At 38.9% G+C, this 18,622-nt stretch overlaps 1 long non-coding RNA gene across 1 annotated transcript; it reads right to left on the bottom strand.

Annotated features, from left to right (window-relative positions):
- Positions 1 to 14,857: 14,857 nt before the first annotated feature.
- On the bottom strand, positions 14,858 to 18,253 carry LOC128808894 (uncharacterized). The gene is made up of 3 exons (XR_008437562.1): positions 17,991 to 18,253; positions 16,399 to 16,506; positions 14,858 to 15,786 (listed from the first exon to the last, which is right to left on the bottom strand). It is a non-coding gene; the product is annotated as an uncharacterized LOC128808894 (long non-coding RNA).
- Between the last annotated feature and the right edge of the window lie 369 nt (positions 18,254 to 18,622).

Genomic DNA, 18,622 nt, shown 5'->3' with positions numbered 1-18,622 from the left:
CCCTCTTTTCGTCCACACAGCATGGAACAGTGAAACCTCTTTGCCTATAATTCTTATTAAGGTGATACCTTTTCTGAATAAGAAAGTACACACTTCCAAAGGAGGCATTCTCTTGGGTTTTTAAGGGCCATTGTTTTTATTGTTTTCCTTTTATTTCTCCCACCCTGCTGTGTTTTAATGCTATAGTGACTTCTGTGTATACAACTCTCATATTGAAATGTCTGCCGCAGATATATGCAATATTAAAGAGTGCTTATGAATTTTTGACATCTAATTAGTCGCTACCCAGTTAACATGTCAAGACTCAGAGGGATTAGGGAGTCAGCCCTTTCTGAATAAGTTAAAGCTATGCCCTGTCCTTTTCATGTATTATTCTTTAATGTAGGTGGTGATTATTTTGCTGTGATTAATTGATGAAGCTCATTGGTCTGGCAAGTGTTACAGAATTCACCATTTCTCACTTTTATTTCTCTCTGTAGGGCTTTCCCGCTTATTTGAAAGGAATTGGTTCTATTCGGTCTGTGAAGCTTCATTGTCTTTTCTCAATACATGCACATTGGTTTCTCTTAAGATTTTATCTATTTAATTTTATATCTTTTCTACTATAAAGGAAGCAGATAATTAATAATGCTTGTTTTATTTTAAGTCACATGTTTCAAACAGGGTTTCTCTAATGTGTTGTTTATTTTTATTTTTGATTTATACTCTTAGAGAAAATTTCTGACATGTATTTTTAAGTATAAAAATAGATTTTTTTTTTCCTAATTTCCCCCACATTCAGCAAGGCTTGGTGAATTTTGAGGTTTTCTGGTCCCTTATTAGAAGCAATATTTCACTCAGGCAAGTTTTAATTTTTTTTTAGCATTTTGAGTGGGTTTTTTTCTTAGAGATGATATAATATTCTCTGTTGTCAGTTATGGTAAATTATATCAATTTTAGCATCCAAATGGAAGCCTTAATTATACAACCTCTGTTTTCCATGTGCACGCCTTTCACAAAAGGAACAAAAAAAAGGAAAAAAGGGAATGTTGAGGCAAATCTTTAAACACCTGTAGAAATCTAAGTGATGCATATTTAAAACAATGTGATCACTCATAAATTCAGCTGTGTGTCAAGGTTCCTGCTGACCTGTGGTGCACTCCAAAGGAATGTTCCGTTGATTATATACAGCTGCGGATGCTCAGAAAGAAACAGCACATATGTGTGCTTCATGGTCTGATATATTTGTTGTATCCCCCTCTGTGTAAGTGATATTGGGTTCTATATAAAGAAACAATAAAAACGTATGCTGAGCACTAATGGCTGTGCCGGTTGCCTACACAGGCACCACGCCACCAGTATTTAACTCACTGCTTTGTAAAAGCACTGGAAGATCTACTGTAGCTATAAAAGGCAAAGCAAAAATATACACATATACATGCACAAAGTTGTTGGTTTTTTTTTTTTTTTTCTTTTTCTTTTTTTTTTTTTTTTTTTTTTTCTTTTTCTAAATACAGTGAAGGAACATCCTGCTGTATTACATTGGTTTTTGTTCACCATTTCACTGTAGTTGGCTCAAGAGTTTTGGGCCTTGTAAAAGTGCAATGCAGTCAAGCAGTTTCCCTGAAATGATAAAATCAGAAAAAAAAATTCTGAACACAGTGCAAGAAGCAAACATATAGACATGATTATAGAAATATTTAATCATTCACTGTGGCTACTGAGAAGTTTCTTCCATTCCCTACCTCTTCACTGCAAAGGAGCTGAACAAAAGGCTGTTACCATCTGAGTTCATTTCTGCAGCCTCCTGGTTTTATGGACAAATAATTACTTTTCACAGAGCAGAATCAATCCCATTATGAACCTCCAGTATTCAAATCTGTACTTGGGACAATAGTGGAGCTCCAGCCGGTTTATCTTCTTTAGAAATGAACAAACTCATGCACACTCTCCTGAAAATTTGATCATTATAAATAATTACAATCCTATTTACCAGTCAGGGTTTGTGCTTTTTAATTTACATTGGGGAGACTCTTTCTAAGGTATTTTTTTGGTGAAAATATGTAAACAATTCTCTCTTATCAGGCTTTAAAGAAAATTGCAGTGTGCGAGGAAAGAGGAAAGCGAAGGGGGACAGAAGGTTTTAGCAAGGTACTTCTCCTAACCCCTCACCTGGGATTTGAGGTTATTGTGAACAAGCTGAAAAGAGGAGTCACAGCAGCCTCACACACCCCCAAACCACAAATGCCTTAGGAACAAAAACTGACATCAACCCTGCCACGGAAAAGAGAGCCACGAGGCAAAAAGGAAAGGAAATAAAACGGAGCGGGGTGGGTGGGTCGACTGAAGGGGCTGTGAGTATGAAGAAGGAAGAGGGGGCAGCATTAAAAGAAATATCAATCAATTGGAGCATATTCACTTTCCCCTGCACAGTAGATTCTATCAGAAGAAAACACTGAACTTTGTAGTGTTAGCAGCAGCTGAAATTTAGAATTATTGTTTCCTCCTAACAGAAGACTCATTTTCCACGGCCGCATTTGCAGCATAATAAGCTTTTTGTTATTTTTTCAATTAGAGTCAATTGACCTAACAAAATGGTTGGCAATTAAGTGATTTTTGTAATGGTCCGGGGGTAATTTAGTCGAGCTTGTCAGCTGTGTTTCATGAAGCCGAGATGTCTTTTTTTCCCACTGCCTCTCTCTCTCCCTCTCCCTCTCTCTCACTTACTCCCTCTCTCTCTCAAGCATAATGGCTCATAATTTCAAAATCTTTTCCTTCTGTTTCCCTCACAATAATTCGCAATTACAGGAAGTTGTTGGAGGTGATTTTTTCCTACCTTGCTTTTTGAGTCAGTAATTTTAAATAAAATGTACATACTTGTAAAAAGGGGGCTATTACAGAAATCACTTTTTGTGTAAACTCAATTATTTTATGAATAGTGACACCAGTTTCTGCTGGGTTCAACTCCTAAAGGCTGATGTATTATTATTTTCAGGGTAAAAGGTGTTGAACATTTGGAACACTTTTTCAAATCAAACCAGTATTCAGGAAGGTAAACAACAACTTAAACGATGAGAAGCCTTGTAGTAAAGCTGACAGGTATATGAGAAGAATGAAAGCCATTAGGACATTTATACAATAGTCTGCAGTTACTGGACTTTTTCTCCTGTTATGATTTAGGAAGAAATTCCTTATTTGTCTAATTTATTCATTTTCTTAAGACAACATCTGGAGTTGCAATTCATATTAAAGTGCTGTAGTTGTATCTGATGACTACATCAGATGTTCTTTCATTTGTATTCTTTTTATTATCTGTTTTTGCAGCACACACACATTCATACACAGGCTGGAAACTGAAGCCACGCACCCGTCCACCAATGAATCCGGAGACTTCCTAGCATCTGCCTGCAAACGACTGTCTTCTAGTTTTTTGATTTTTAAGTCCTTTATTCTAATTCCCAGCCGCGCTCCACATTTCCCCTGTGTCTCGATCCTCCCTCCCAGCCCGCGGCATGCGAGGGATGCGCAGCTGCCCGCAGCGCCGAGCGCGGCTGCGGCCTCGGCAGCCGGCAGAAGGGGGCGCTGCTGCAGCGGAGCAGGCGGCACCTCGCCCCTGCCCCTGCCCTTGTCCGTGCCCCTGCCCTTGTCCCTGCCACTGCCCCTGCCCTTGTCCGTGCCCCTGCCCTTGTCCCTGCCACTGCCTTTGTCCCGGCCTCTGCCCTTGTTCTTGCCACTGCCCTTCTCCTTGTCCCTGCCCTTGTCCCTGCCCTTGTCCCTGCCCTTGTTCTTGCCACTGCCCTTCTCCTTGTCCCTGCCCTTGTCCGTGCCCCTGCCCTTGTCCCTGCTCCTACCCTAGCTTCTGCCCCAGCTCCTGCCTCTGCTCCTCTCCCTGCCCCAGCCTCCTTCCCCAGCCCCTGTCCCGAGCTGACAGGACCCTGCTTGCTCCCTGCTCTCACTCTGCCCCCTCCTCTTGTTCTCTTGCCCGTCCTCTGCCCCTGCCAGCCCCCCTGCCTGCTCACCTGCCCGCTCGCCGCCCCACGTCCCCTCAGCACTCCTGGCTCCCTGACTCTTCCTGACCCACACCCGCCTGACCATGACCCTGTGTCCCTGTGACCCTTCCTATCACAAGTTTACATCGAAAAAACCTGTCGGGCAGGGCTCAGAGGTCCCCGGTGCAGCTGTTTTAGCCCCATGCTGGTTTCCAAGGTAGGGCAGTTGACACCGGGCTGGGGGTTGTGTCACCTACTGGTAGAAAAGCCTCTGCACTGAATGCTACCAGCACGGGTTTGCAAATGAGAACGGAGGGTGCTGTTTTTGGGAGGGTTTTAGTGTTTTGTTTTGTTTGGGGTTTTTTGTTTGTTTTGTTGGTGGCGGTTTTTTGGGGGTTTTTTTTTGTTTTTTTTTTTGGTTTTTTTTTGGGTTTGTTTTTGTTTTTGTTTTTGTTTTTTTTCCTCCAGTATTGTAATTATTTGTTGGTAGCTGAATTTTATTTAGTATCTTAATTTACCTTGTCTCACATTCCTGGAGTCTTGAATCACATTTTAAGCCAAAATCTGTGGGCCAAATTCTGAGAGGCATTTTTACCTTCCTCTTTCTTTCGCCTCTCCTGCATCCAGCATTTCTTGGAACTGGGTTGTAAAAGACTGGCCTTCCATCTTGCCTACTGGGACAGTAAGATCTGTGTGCCTTATCCTCAGTAAATATTACTTTTACATTTGGATCTCTGCTCATTTCCCTTATGACCCCTGACAGTCTTCTCCTAGGGTTTGATTTTAAGTCACTCTAGTCTGGACTGTACTGGAGTCTCGTAAGGCTTCGATTAATCCACCGCACCTAAGCATTGCTGTGACTATAAAAGGAAAAGTTATGATTCTGAATAAGCATCGTGCAGAAGAAAGAAGCAAAAGCATAAAGTATTAAACTTTCATCCAGCACCATAGGAGAGATGTAGTTATTAAATTTCAGCTGCTTATCAAACTGATATGAAAGTCATTTTGCATGATTGCTTTGCATCCTCGAATCTTCTGCTTTTATTTGCAGTGCATCTCTGCGCTTTCTTATTAGAAAAATACTCAAAGGATAAAAAAGCTGATAATATTATTCAGTTTTGACAATTAGGTAGAAAAAACATTTTAAGAAGTGCTTTTTTTATTGCAGCTAGTAATAATAGTGGTGGTCCTCCTGGTAGCAGTCTCTTCTGATGCTACCCAGGGTGATGCTAGCTTTACCCTATAATGGTCAAAGCCCTGATGGTTATACTGGTAAAGCTGCTAAGGAGTGTGAGTCAGGATGTCATTCTCAATATCACAATGTACACAGCCACAGATTATTTTGTCTTCAGAGGTAAACAGTTTAAGGCTTTTTCATTCCCTCCTTCCTGTTTCAAGATTCACAACTGGACTGGGGCTAGCGCCTTGATGAGTGGGGCAAGAGGACCAGTATACCTTCCCTGTCCTGGACTTGCCTGCAGCTGCTGTCCATTCCCTCAGGATCACTGTCACGTTAGCCACTTCAGCAAACCTATCTCTGTCTATTTATAATCAATCTCCCATACACTTCAGCTGCCTGACAACTGCCTTTAATTATTACGTCCCCACATTGTGGTTCCCTTCCAGTTCAGCTTAATCTGCTCCTTATGTTTTGCGTGTGAACTTATGCAAAGCTATAAGCCTTCATGGGAATGTGGAGCCCTTAGAAGATGAGAGCAAATCATCCCAGCTCCCACAACTCTCCTTTTCCCCGCCATGGGTTTCCACAACTTGATGCTTGGTTGTTTTGTTTTCCAGTGTTCCAATAATTCCTTCAGTATTCTCTCTGCCTTCCCACTTTCTGTCAATGCTTCCCCATCTCCTGCTGGGTTTTACTCCTCTATGATTTAATTCAGTCTCAGCAACTGTCACAAAGCTGATGGCTCCCTAGCATTTATCTCTTTATCTTTGGTTGCTGCCTTCTGTCCAGTCCTTTCATCTCAGACTATTCACTCATATCAGTGTCCAGATGTCTGGTCATAAGCCCAGGACAGCAAAAATGCGACTTCTTGAGCCATTGTTTTGCCACAATTGTACAGAATTATTTCTCTGTGGCACAATGCTGGAGACTATTAGCACCATACCTACTCTTCACAGTTTCTCTTACAGATTTAATTTCTACAAATCAAATCTCTGTTTTCCAAACTTTACAAAATATATCTCTGTTATATTAAAAGACCCCCTTAGATCTTGCTGTCTAGATTTGAGTTGTCATCCCCAGGCTATGAAAACTTTTTCCCCAGGCTATGAAAACTGATTTTTTTTACCTCTCCAGACAGCAATTTGCCCCCTGTGCGAGACAGCTCAGAAGAGCAGTCTTATATACTTCTAGATGCTTAAAAGATCTGGAAAGGTCAAGTTTTCCTCCCTGGCAGGGGAGTTCCCATGACTATCCTCGTGTAATGCATGTCTTTGAATTAGCATTTAAGCTGTCCTGAATTCAGGGTGGGGTAGTTCAGATTGTAACTCAGGGGGTAATTTTCTTTGACCCCTTAGTGACAACAAATACTTCCCCTGGTACTCAGCCACCCATCAAAACCTTGGTCCTCAGAGAAGAGGGGGTTCTCACTTGTTATTTGGGAGAAATGCAGTTGTCCCAAGGAGGTGCAGAAACTGGAGGGATCTGGGCTGGAAAAAGGGATGAATTATAGGAAATACTTCAGCAGAGGAGAGGGAGAGTCACAGTATTAAGAAAAATATCCTTACAGTGAGATGTGCTAAACTGGGTGGGGGAAGGACAATGTCTCCTTTGTAGGATTCATCATCAGAATATATTTATTACTGTGTTGTCCAAAGTACTTTACAAATTCTAAGATATGATTGTATCTTACACCTTGGCAAGGAACAGAACAGATGTCCTTATAAAGGACAATTTAATCAAGGAAAAATAACAATTAGACAGGAATTTGCTAAAGGAATCAGTAACTGTTAATTCATGGTCAGCCCAAACATGTAAAAATGATCTGGCCAAATTTGCCGTACTGACCTCTGATTTCTCAAACTCTACATTTCAGTCTTATATAGCTTTTGCACCAAATATCACTTTACAGAAATAAAGTAAAAAATATCATCCTATTTCACTGTCTGTGGGCTAATATTTTCTCTCTGAAGGTAGATAACTCCATTTTCAACACAAAAATCAAAGGCAGGTCACATGTAGAAAATATATATAATGTCCTCTGCAGAGTGCTTTAACATGCCCAGCAGTATATTCCCACTTTATTCCTAGAAGAGTAAAATTACAGTGTGTAGCAGGGCTGGCACCATGCTTCCATGCCGTGCAGACATTAGAGCAGAGGGAATAATTCACAATGAATAGTTTAGTCAGTAAGTTTAGCCCTTTTTCTGCCTATGGGATCTCCATGGGCAGACTGAGGTTTCCTTGAGTTTATTATGCAAAAGAATTGAAAGAGATCCTTTTTCCTCTCTAAGTACTTCTAATTGCTCAGGAACACTTCTCTGTGAACATTCCCCAATCACTTCTTGAGCTTTGTTAGATACGACTGCTTTGATGAGTCACATGGTGTTGATTTATTTTTCCAATGTGTTGAGTGTGCACATATTCATGTGTGTGAATCTAATACCCAGTTTCCATCAATACTTATGCATGCTGTTCTGAAATTCTCAGTGAATAGCCACAATAGTAATTGAATCTACAAATGTCTCTAGAAAGCAAACACAACTAGAAGACAGTATGGGTGAGAGGAATCCATTTGCAAATTCCAGTAAATGAACAATGGTTGATAGCAATCCATTTCCAAATTCCATCAAAGGCAGGTTTTTTTTTTTTTTAATAGTATTTAGCCAGCTATAGTAGATTCTGTGAAAAATATTGTCAACTCTCTGCTTTCCATTCATTTCGTCCTGTGCTTCTCTCTTCTCATGAAGTAGCTGTGGGAAAGAAATAATAGCAAACTTGTCCTTCCCTCTGCCCCCACAAAAAAAAAAAAAAAACAACAAACAAAAAAAAAAACCCCCCCAAAAAAAAAAAAAACAAACAAAACAACCAAAAAAACAAACAACCAAAAAAAACCCCAAAACCCCCTGAAAAACTCAAAGCAACAACCCCCCCCACCCCCCAGATTTAAAGTAAATATCTTTGAGCACCAAATATCTATCTCCTATTTTTCAAGCCCAGACTTAATAGACTGCAGTTGTACCTGGGAGGTCTAGTTTGTTCAGCACCTATTGCCTCCAGGATGAGGATTCAATTAAGAAATATAAAAGATAATATGATGCTATAGGGACAAAAATATTTTTTAAACTCTACCCAGGCTTTCTGTAAATAGAGGTATACTTCTTTGAAAGCAAACATTTCATGTTAAAATACATCAGCTTTCTATTCTGTGATCCTCCACTCCAAATTATAATAGAAAATATATAATGGAGCATAAAAACTAACAGGTGAGGAAAATGCACCTTCAGTGTGAATTTCACCTCCTAGCTGCAAGGCTATCCTCAAGAACCCCACTGTAGCTGCAGACTGTTACTACAGCATAAATTAACTAATCCTCACCAAAATTCCTTATGGTTTTGTAGGAGAAGGGAGATAGTACCCTTTCTTCATCTGGGCAACTAGAACAAAGATGTGAAAACTCATCAAATTTTTCTACTTTACTATGCATCAAATTTTTCTACTCTACTCTCTACTTTCTAAAATTCTACTATGCATTTTATGAGACAAAAAAAAAAAAAGATTTTCTAAAACATTTATATTGTGCAATATTTCTTGTGCACAGGGCACTGGATGGGTGACTTTGCTTACTTGCTGAGAGCTCTGGGTCCTTCTGCAAAGGACTGGTCCCTCTTTTGGACTGAGAGATGAACAGTATGAGGGAACAGAAGTGTACAACTGTGAACACTTAAGGATGCATTATTGATTTTTCATTTCAAAGGGTTAAGAAGTGAAGCCCAGTCCTTTGGATATAGTCCTAGTACTTGTTTTGCACCTAAATATTTGGTAGTTATTGAAATAGGGCTGTTAAAATTGGTGAATAAATTCCCTATCTAATCAATAGAAAATCTGAAAACCTCCCAATTAATTCTGCCTGTTTGGGATTTTATCCATAAAATTTATGTTTCATTTACACTGGTTAGACAAACTGGAGCTCCACTCTCAGGAACAGGGATGGATTGTAATCAATAGCATCAGCCATAGCAGCTTTAATCCATGTATTTTGCAGTTGTTGAATGCTGGAATTCAGAATGTCACTGTTTACTTTAAATTTTGTAGGTGCATTTCCATTGTGTTTTGGAAATATAGGAATTGAACAAGAGAAAATATCATTGCTTGTTCTGATCTTCACACAGAGTGGTGGAAAGCAGTTACCCTCTGCATAACCTGTTACTACACATGGGGTGGAAAACTATTTGAATGGAAGTTACAGGTTCTTTGTTAAACAGTGCAGTGAAATCAGAACTCAGGACTAGTTATTTTATGTTTGGGCTTAATAGAGGTGGATGGAAGAGATTTCCTTTTCCTTTCAACATGTAACATTTTTCTCCTTTTCTTACCTCCCTTCTGGTAGCACTCATGCACACCTTTCTTCACATTTCTTACTCTTGCATAATCTTATATCCAAGTCCTGCTCATTTAGTTATTCTTCTCAAAGCTGGGGATAGCGTCCATACGCACACGTTCCTCCTTAATCAGAATCTATATGTTGCCATGTTTCTAAATGTTGTGGCCAATTTCATACATCATTTTCTGCATCAACATAATTTTTTCCATTTTTTCCCATAATTTTCAGAGATGGAGCGTGTACACGTACCAATAAACGTGTGATTAGCTCCCATCCAAAGTGGCTGGTCTTTTTCTGTGGTTAAGCACAAGTCTGCCCACCACCCCTCACTCAGAGCTCTCCATGCCCAGGTTCCTCACACCCTTTCTTTCCCATCTTTAGGTGATTTCCTGTATGAAGCTTTTTCCTCCTGCTGCATATCCTTTGGGCTCCATTAGAATCAGGGGAGAGAGATGTTCTCTGCTAATATCCAGAGATCCAGCCAACTCCAGCAAGCAGGAGCAAAGTCCTCCTCAATGACAGGGCTGCATATTTTAGGGACTGTGGTGTAACTGTGCAACCTGACACCATGGACACTCTCACAAACATAAAAAGGCTCCAGTGAGCATAAATAAATGTTGTTGGGAATTTTTCCAGAGGCTTAAAGTTTGACCAATTTTTGAGACCCATTTTCATATTGAAGAGCTGTTAAGGAAACTACTGAGAGGTATATTTATTTTTAAATACTGGTAAGCAACATATGTTCCTTCATCTTTTTCTTAGACTTGAATATTCACCTGAAACAGAGCCATACAGAAGAGAACTTCTGACCTGAATGTTAAATTCTGGCAAAGCAATATCCACTGCTAGTAGATTTTGCCAAAGAAAATTTCCATCCACCCTCATTATAGATGTGGATATTTCAGAAAAAAACTAAATTCCACACTAAAGAAAGAAGCTGTAATAGCAATACATGAAAATTAAATTATCTAATTAATTATCAAATACAAACAGGATGGTTTCCTTTCTCTGGGCTTGGCCTATCAATATGTAGCATTCCTTAACCTACAGTGAAAATTATTTTCTGTCCATCTGAACTTTTAATATTTTAATTTCTTATCAGGATTTATCAGAAGGTAAAAATGTACACCTCTTCCACTGATGGAGTGAAATTTTCTCACTATAAGCAAGAAATATGTAGTGTACAGACTGTAGGTCATGCAACATCCCTTTGAGAATATCCTTCTGGGCCTTGGTCACTGCCAGTAAAAATTGATTTCAGACAAGAGAAGTATAATTTTCCCCATTAAAAATCTATACAATTAACAACACTTGCCACACACTGGAGTCTAGGTTACCATGGTACTGCTCTATCTCTAGAGTAGGAAATAACTGTGGTATATCAAATTCCGTCTCATAGTAATTGTTACTTTTTTACTGACCACCTACGTGGCATTAAAAGTCTCCTGCTCAACTAATTCACCTATTTTAAAGCATATTATGGCTATATTTATTCTCCATTTCACCTCAAATCACTAGTGTTCCAAGTACATAATGCTGGGTTTTGAAATACACCAGAACATATATTTATGTGATGAGTAGGAAAGAGGCATTGAAGGTGGAAGAGGAAAATGGAAAAGAAACATATTGGGGGCATGGGGTTCAGGGGAGTGTCTGAGGTGCCTCTGTGCAGTAGAAGAGAGATGGGAAAGGAATGAAGGCAAATGTGAAATATGTGTATCAGTGATGATTTTTTGACTGCACAGGAATATGCTACTAAAGGAGACAGGAAGAATAAATTCAGCAACATAAGAGATGAAGAAGATGGTGAAATTGTGCCTGACATTATGATTGAGCTCCAAAGAGGGGCTAACTCAGAACTGAATAGAAAATTTCCTTGCCTAGACTTCTCCCTCAAGCAAATAAAAGCTGCCCCCACTGCAGGGAGAGCTAGGGACTGGTGGAAGATGAGTGCATGGTGAAACAGAAGGTGGTATGTGAGCAGAAGAAATGAGTGGGGAATGAGAGAAAAAGGAAAAAAACCCCAAACAAACAGTGAAACAGGGAGGTGGCAAAGATGGGGCAGTAAAAAAGCACTTTAAGACCTTCATAGGCAGGAAAACAAAATGCATTAGGTTGAATTTTGCACTTGAAATGGCCCTGCCTTATTTGTGACTTCTGCTTAAACATGCTGATATTCCAGCAGGGAAAAAAAAAAAAAAAAAATCTGTGACATGGTTTCGAAACAAAATACAGACATATACTAGTTAATTACTTCACCTATTGCCCACCATCTCCTCCTCCCCACCAAGATTTATAAAAGTTTTCAAGCTTAGGGAATGGTTCAGTTTTCCCTCCAAATAATATTTTTTTTAAACTATGTGCATTGCTCTGAGCTACCCTGGTTTGAAGGACAATTTTCTAAGATGTCTCGTTTTTAGCATCCTAGGTTCTGGTATGTGTGATATCACAAAAAGTTATGTTTAGGAATGTCCTTATCAAAGGAGAAACTGCCAGATTATTGTATAGGAGAAAAGAGAATTCTGAAAGCTACAGTAAAACTTGCCTGATAGTTGAGAGATTCAGGACATATTTCTGAACTTAACATAATTTTCACTCCAGCTTTACAGCTCACCTTTAACACATATCACCTTTTAAAAGTATTTCCACAAGCATCATGCATGCTACCGTCAGAGTGTCAGCTGTGCCTGCGAATTCCCTGGCTTCGTTATCTGCGTGAGTTTAGCTGCTTATCGCCCGGGCGCCGCGACGGCGGCCACGTGCAGTGCGCACCTGCGGGGGCTGGAGGTGCACCGGGAGGCTCTGATGGAGCAGCAGATCCCTGCCCGTGCTCCGCTCTGCACACACCATGATTGCCCTCAAGCAGGGCTAAGGCAGGGGGTACATTGGCTACTGGGTGGGCTTCTGCAGGATTGGGCCCACAGCCTGTTAAAGACACACAGATAAATCTGAGCTGGACTCAGCACTGGTTGAACGGGGCTCTTTGGATTTATAAACAGCAATATGCTGCTGTTACCGAAGCTATTTCATTTAGTGCCATCTTATATTCAGCAATTTAATTATTCTCTTAATTATTGAAACATTCATCATAGTTTTCCAATTGATTCATGAGGGGCTGGCTGCACTTCTTTAACTCATTAATATAGTGACAGAAAATTGACAGTCTTTTTGCTAACCTCCTATCTCTGAATGGTAATACTGGGAATACAAAACCTTGAGGGTTTATTTATTTTTTTTAATTTTTAAAATTTGTATTATTATCACCAGCAATAACTATACTCATAAAAACCTCATTTAATAGTGAAGGAACAGAACGATATATGAGGAAACCCTAATTATCAAAGGTTTTGATAGTGAATTTTGCAAACTAATATCTTCCTGAGACCACATTTTTATTATGAAATGGGTGATAAAGCAGAGATAATTCTAAATCCAAACACATATTATATGAAATAGATAAACCCAAGAAAAAAATTAATACTGACCTTGCATGCTGGGATATAAGAAATATAATCAAGCATATATATCAGTCATGACTGGAAAAGGACAGGGAGATGCCCACAGGTGAAAGATTAATTCACAGAGTTTTAAAATACATTCAAAATAAAATCTGTGACATCTTTCTTCCCTCCCTTGTCCTGATTCTGAGTGTTATCATTATTGCAAAACTACTACCTTAAAACATATTCCTAACTTGCATCCAAAGAAAGATTTCATTTTTTCTTTTTTTCTTCCATCTCCTTTATTTACAGGCTGTTTAACTAAAGACACAACATTCTATGTCTCTATAATGTTTTTTTTTTTTGCAACTATCTGCTATTTATTTCAATTTTATAGTTTGGAAAATTTCTGGTGCTACCCTCAAAGACTGCTTTCAAATTCGTCAGTTTTCTCTCAGGAGAGCTTGTCCAGATTTTGAAGCATACAAGGTCTCATCTTAATGCTTATATGAGTACTTCTGCCCTTGGATATTATTCTCATCTTCACAATACTATGCAAATCGACAGCTACTTCCCTATGCTTCCAGCTAGGACTTCTGAATATAGTGTGAGTAGCTGGAAAATAGCTAAAAAGAGCTTCAGAAATACAAAAGTTCAGCCCTGAGCATGTCTATCTGTGTGTGTATATATATGGATGTGTTTGTAGATGTGTGTACTAGTCATATACTGTAGTTTGAAAAGTGGATCAGTGTAAATCAATGCATTTATTTAGCTCTCTCACCAACTCTCTCCCTGAGTTAACACCCCAGCACACACAATGCTAGCGAAGGTGATTATCTCTGCTAGCATAATTCCTCCGTAACATCTGCTTTCGCCCATAACACTCCACTAATTTTTCCCTCATTTCATTACACATAATTTTCTTTCAACACAATCTACATGTATTAAGTGGTAATGACTTTCCAGTTAAGAGCAAATCGACGCCAAGGGACCCCCCCCTCGATTGCCTGCCGTGCCTGACTCCGGCTATTAAAGATAAATTTGGTGCCTCAGAAAGCTGCAGTAAGCTAATCAATCAATTAAGCGGTTAGGACATACATTATCAAAATTCCACAGTGCGGGGGTGCATGAGAGCATGCTGACATACTTGGTATGATTTTAGGAATAAAATAAAATTTGAGGTTGAAAGTCAGTATGCAGTGTTTTCTGAAATGAAAACTAAAGCTATTGCACACTACCAATAGCAACTTTGGTGTCTGTGCTGGTACAATTTCCACTGAAGCTTTTATACCTAGTGCAGTTTACTAGTGATACCAGAATGGAGCTGATGACACAGTAAAATCTATTTTTAAACAATATGAAGATTCTGGTGCAGAATAAGGCAATGCTATTCACAGTTAAGCTGATGTTCTGTCCCTAAGTTGTCATTGTGTCTCTAGGAACTGCCACAGCCTTAAAACACTGATTAATATTCTGTATTATGTGTGTTGCAAAAAGGTGGTTTAAGGACAGAATGGCAGCCATCACATCCTGTTGTGTCAAGTTTTATCTTCAACATTGCTTTCATATGAATTCTGAGTTTAATTTTGGAGAGTATTTAATGTTAGTAAAATCGATTCTAAAATAAACTGAAAATGCTTTTTCACTTTTTTACTTTCTAAAAAAAACAGCTCCTAGTGATGTGATAACCTTTGCAGCAGTGACTTACAAAACAGCTTCAATCCAACTAAAAAAAGCTACATTCACTGATAATTGAGTTACATTTGAGTGCAAGGAAATAGTATACACAATATCACTTACAAGCCCTTCATTACTTTGTTTTTCTGTGTTATCTTATTGTGTCATTCTTTATATGGACAAATGACTTAACCAATTAAAGGGTTTTTGTTTTTTTTTAATAAAAAAGTATTTTCTCTTGCATTGTGAGGAACAGCTTGTGTGCCAATATATAGCCAAATGCTAAGGAAATTGAAGCAAAACCCCAAAGACCACAAGAATCATACAAGCAAATTTTATAGCTCTGTCAGGACTAATACAAAAGAAGAGTTAAATAGAACTTTATAGCAGGATTCTGAACAAGACAAAACATGAAAAAAAAAAGACAAATGAATTTATAAAATATGTAATATAAATGGATCATTATAAGACTTTGCCTGTTACGTTTTCTGTCAGTTTTAAGCATATTGCCTAAAGCTTTGTTATCATAGTATTGTAGTTATCAGATGAAACGACATGGCAAAACTCCCTGCTTACTTTTTCAGAGTGTTTTCCTCACTTTCTGCAAATTACATTGGAGCATATTCAGTGCATACACTTCTACTAGTGGAAAGAACCATAACATCTTTTTACTGTCAAAATAAATATTCCTTAGCAAAAAAGAAGCACGTTATCAAAGATAAAAAGGTTTGTTTTGTTTTAAAGTACAATACAAATAAAGGAAGCAACTCAATATTTTCTCTCTGATGTGTTTGCATAAGGAAAAAAGCCCTGAAAAAACTAAAAAGAGTGATACAAGTGTATATGATACAGAAAAACACTTAATCCAAGCCCTACATGTAAAACACAATTACAGAGTTAATAATGGCAAATATAATTAAATAAAAAAAGCTATCCACAGAGAATATACAAGTGCATCCTTCAAAAAAACCCCAAACCATTATGTTTCAATAATATGATGTCGTGCTTTCCTTTGTGGCATTCTTCATTGACTATGCTGATAATGAAAAGATGTCAGGGAGATTCACAGTTTAGAGTTGTATTTTCTTCCTTTCTTTTGTGCTGTTTCTTCCCATTTATGGCTGTTTTCCTGCCTTTGCTCTGTATGAAATAAATCATAGTTATGTTTTCTTGTGAGATGTAGGGCTGAATTTGACTTTATTATCATTACTAAGTGCATGCAAGTTAAGTTTACTCAGTTGAAAAAGACACAATGATGTTGTTCTTCTTGATATAGAAACAGCTACATGGGTTTTTATAGGTTTTTTAGTGTAGGTTTCTTCTTCTGTCCTAGATTTGATAGCTACTCTATCAGCTGGAATTATTTTTTTTTTCTTCCTCATTCTCTTTTTGAAAAAAAAATAATTCTGATTTATCTAAAAGCACATCAAAACATCTTTATCTGTTCATAGTGAGTGAGAAATTCCTTCAGATTAAGGGGAGGGGTGGGGGGGAGGAAGGAGGGAAGAGAGGCAAACAATAAAAAAAGCTGAGACCAAACCAGTTTGCCTTCTCCTTTTGTGCAGTGCATGTAATGACTGAACTTTTGACTTTAAAGTTTTTCTCTAGTGCAATACTCTAGAAAAATAAACAAATAAACAAACAAACAAAAAATATCCCCTTGGTGCAAAGACTGGTCTAAGGCAATACCTGGTGAGTGGAATTTGGTTTTTTTGGTTGTTGTTGTTTACTTGAAGCAGATAAAACACCCACCTTAAACCCGCCCTCTATTCAGTTCAGCAGCACCTCCATACTCCAATAAACCGTTTTCATTCCATCTGGCGTGCGTTTGCTCTGAAGACATTTTCCTGTCAATCTCTCCTGCCACATTAAAAATCTGTCATTACTATTGCATTGCCGCCTGGCTCCTGAGATTTGTCTGACTGCTTTATTGCTCCGCTCATTTTTTTTTTTTCTGCTACAGCCGAGAAGCAGAAATAAAGGTTTGTTGTTGAAACATGGCCGCAAGGAAAGTAGGAGGCACACATCTGTCAAGGTATTACCTTTCTTCAACCAGGGATTAAGGTGTTTTACTGCTCTCGCTACTGAGCAGTCACACTGAATAAATTTTCTCAGTAGAACATAAAAATGAACTCATACATTTTGAACTGGGTTTCATTCTTTCAAGCCAACCCATATAATTATGCAATGGCATCAGTGTTCGGGGGAAAAAGAAGAGTCAGAAACGTTTGTGTGCATGCCCCCCCCCCCTTCTCTCTCCTGCACCACCCTTCACATTTTCATTATTTAAATGCTTATTAAGAGGGCAAGACTGAGGCAATCAGTACTGGGGAGAGAAATGTTTTTTTACTCTTCCTTGTTGTTGTTATTGGATCTCTTGCAAGGTCAGATGGGGTGCAGGGTTTTGCTCCCCATTCTTTGTGTCTATAACCACAAAATATGCCTGACCATGAATATTCACTGTTAATGCACATTGAAGCAAGCCAGTAGAATTGTGATTTCTGAAATATTGTTTTTTGAAAAAAAAAAAAGCAATATTAGCTGCCATGTAGCTTTCCTATTTCTGCTGCAGACATTAACTTTACAGTCCCAAAGGTACAAATAAAAATAATTTAAAATGTAAGTATAACCACTGGAAGTGCTTGTTGCACTAAGACAGAGCATGCCAGGCCATCCTCCTCCATCCTCTGCTGGACAGTCCTACTTCATCGTCTTAGTCCAGTTTTAAAAGGTCAGACTTCTAATGCAAAAGGGGTTATCTCACAAAATAAACATTAAGGTGTAGGCAAATGAAGGATCAGGTCAAACATGGCTGTGAAGGGGAACAATATAGGAGTTTTATGGGGTTTTTTTTGTAGTGTTTTTGAGTTTTTTTATGAAAAGGCATAGTACAGCTTTTAAATTTGACGAGACCCCAGGAGAGAAGGACTAATCTCAGTGCAGGAACCATAATCTTGTACAAACTTTAAGGAAAGAATAGTGAAGAAAATACTACATAGAGTCAGAAATCACAGGTCCATCTGCATGCAAATACCTCCAGGTTGCTCTGCAGTGTGTCCCCACCATCAGTTTGACTCATTCTCTGTTTTGCCCATTCTCTAATTTGCCCATTCCCTGCCTCCTAACTTCCACAGTGCGTCCTCTCAGGCTCCCCTTTGGAGTGAGACAAACACCTCCCACCAGACAAATTAACTTGTGTCATAGCTGACTGACATATTTATTTAGCAGTAAGGTAGCTCAGTTCAACAGAGAAATAAATCGGATCTACAGTTCTACTCAAAAACTGCTGCTTGAACAAAAGCAAATGAGCTATCCCACAGGTCAGCAGATAATCTGTCACTCACTTATTCTTCACAGTGTCCCAGGAAGGTCATAAATCGCCAGGATATTGGTTCAGTACTGTATCCCCCCAGCCTCCACTTTCTGCTGGATATTGGCTTTTTTCCATCCATTTCAACCCAGTGAAGACACAAGGAAAAGTGAGCATTGTGAAATCTTACACTCCTCTTCCCGGTCCCACCTCCTTCCCAGAGCTAAGCTGTATGACTGATTTTACAGCTTTCTCATGCCAGAACAGCACCTGGGAACATGTCAGGCTGGATTGTGAGGTAAAGCTCCATCCCAAAATATTTCCAGGTTTTAATTCTTCAGGGGAAGGAACCATCTTCTTGTTCTGTGTTAGTACCTAACACCTTGCACAATGAAGATTTAGGGTTGTTACATAGTGCTTCAGTGCAAGTGATAAGTAATAATGTGCCTGTGGAAATATAGTTCCTTCAGCTACTTTTTTTTATAGCATCCTTCAATGTGCCTCTTTGGCTTAGACCATATTTGCAAGTAGCTGGTGCATAGGACCAAAGAGATATAGAGAAAAATTGATGTTAAGGACCTTGTGTCCGCAATGCCTATCTTTTTGGGGGTTACTTCAAACTAATTCTAGTCTGGTCCCATGGACATTAACAAATGGAATACAATA

The sequence above is a fragment of the Vidua macroura genome, chromosome 6 (genome assembly GCF_024509145.1).
Source record: "Vidua macroura isolate BioBank_ID:100142 chromosome 6, ASM2450914v1, whole genome shotgun sequence".
Taxonomy (NCBI): Eukaryota; Metazoa; Chordata; class Aves; order Passeriformes; family Viduidae; genus Vidua; species Vidua macroura.
Note: the sequence above shows the minus strand (reverse complement) of the source record. Positions and strands in the feature narration are given on the sequence as shown.